The 1,165-nt window shown below is 40.5% G+C and overlaps 1 non-coding gene across 1 annotated transcript; it reads right to left on the bottom strand.

Moving 5' to 3' along the window:
• Positions 1 to 236: 236 nt before the first annotated feature.
• LOC148573931 (small nucleolar RNA R71) lies at positions 237 to 344 on the bottom strand. The gene has a single exon (XR_015906653.1). It is a non-coding gene; the product is annotated as a small nucleolar RNA R71 (small nucleolar RNA).
• Between the last annotated feature and the right edge of the window lie 821 nt (positions 345 to 1,165).

Raw genomic sequence — 1,165 nt, 5'->3', positions numbered from 1 at the left:
TTTATGGACTTCTATCAGAAGATCCTTTTTAGTTCTTAACTGAATTCTTGCAAATCTGTGATACTGTTAAGACCAATGGGGTTGATCCTGAGGTCTACAGGCTTATGCTTTTCCCATTTGCTGTAAGAGACAGAGCTAGAATATGGTTGGACTTTCAACCTAAAGACAGCCTGAACTCTTGGGATAAGCTGGTCACGGCTTTCTTAGCCAAGTTCTTTCCTCCTCAAAAGCTTAGTAAGCTTAGAGTGGATGTTCAAACCTTCAGACAAAAGGAAGGTGAATCCCTCTATGAAGCTTGGGAGAGATACAAGGAACTGACCAAAAAGTGTCCTTCTGACATGCTTTCAGAATGGACCATCCTGGATATATTCTATGATGGTCTGTCTGAATTATCAAAGATGTCATTGGACCATTCTACAGGTGGATCCATTCACCTAAAGAAAATGCCTGCAGAAGCTCAAGAACTCATTGACATGGTTGCAAATAACCAGTTCATGTACACTTCTGAAAGGAATCCTGTGAGTAATGGGACGCCTCAGAGAAAAGGAGTTCTTGAAATTGATACTCTGAATGCCATATTGGCTCAGAATAAAATATTGACTCAGCAAGTCAATATGATCTCTTAGAGTTTGAATAGATTGAAGGAATCATCCAACAGTACTAAAGAGGCATCTTCTGAAGAAGAAGCTTATGATCCTGAGAACCCTGCAATAGCAGAGGTGAATTATATGGGTGAACCCTATGGAAACACCTATAATCCCTCATGGAGAAATCATCAAAATTTCTCATGGAAGGATCAACAAAAGCCTCAACAAGGCTTTAATAATGGTGGAAAAAATAGGTTTAGCAACAGCAAGCCTTTTCCATCATCCACTCAGCAACAGACAGAGAATTCTGAGCAAAATTCATCTAGCTTAGCAAATATAGTCTCTGATCTATCTAAGGCCACTGTAAGTTTCATAAATGAAACAAGGTCCTCTATTAGAAATTTGGAGGTACAAGTGGGCCAACTGAGTAAAAGAGTCACTGAAACTCCTCCTAGTATTCTCCCAAGCAATACAGAAGAAAATCCAAAGAGAGAGTGCAAGGCCATTGATTTAACCATCATGGCCGAACCTACAAGGGAGGAGGAGGACGTGAATCCTAGTGAGGAAGACCTCCTGGG

Source organism: Arachis ipaensis, chromosome B2, assembly GCF_059453495.1.
Source record: "Arachis ipaensis isolate K30076 ecotype BB chromosome B2, ASM5945349v1, whole genome shotgun sequence".
Classification (NCBI taxonomy): Eukaryota; Viridiplantae; Streptophyta; class Magnoliopsida; order Fabales; family Fabaceae; genus Arachis; species Arachis ipaensis.
The sequence above is the reverse complement of the archived record's forward strand: the minus strand, read 5'-3'. Positions and strand labels throughout refer to the sequence as shown.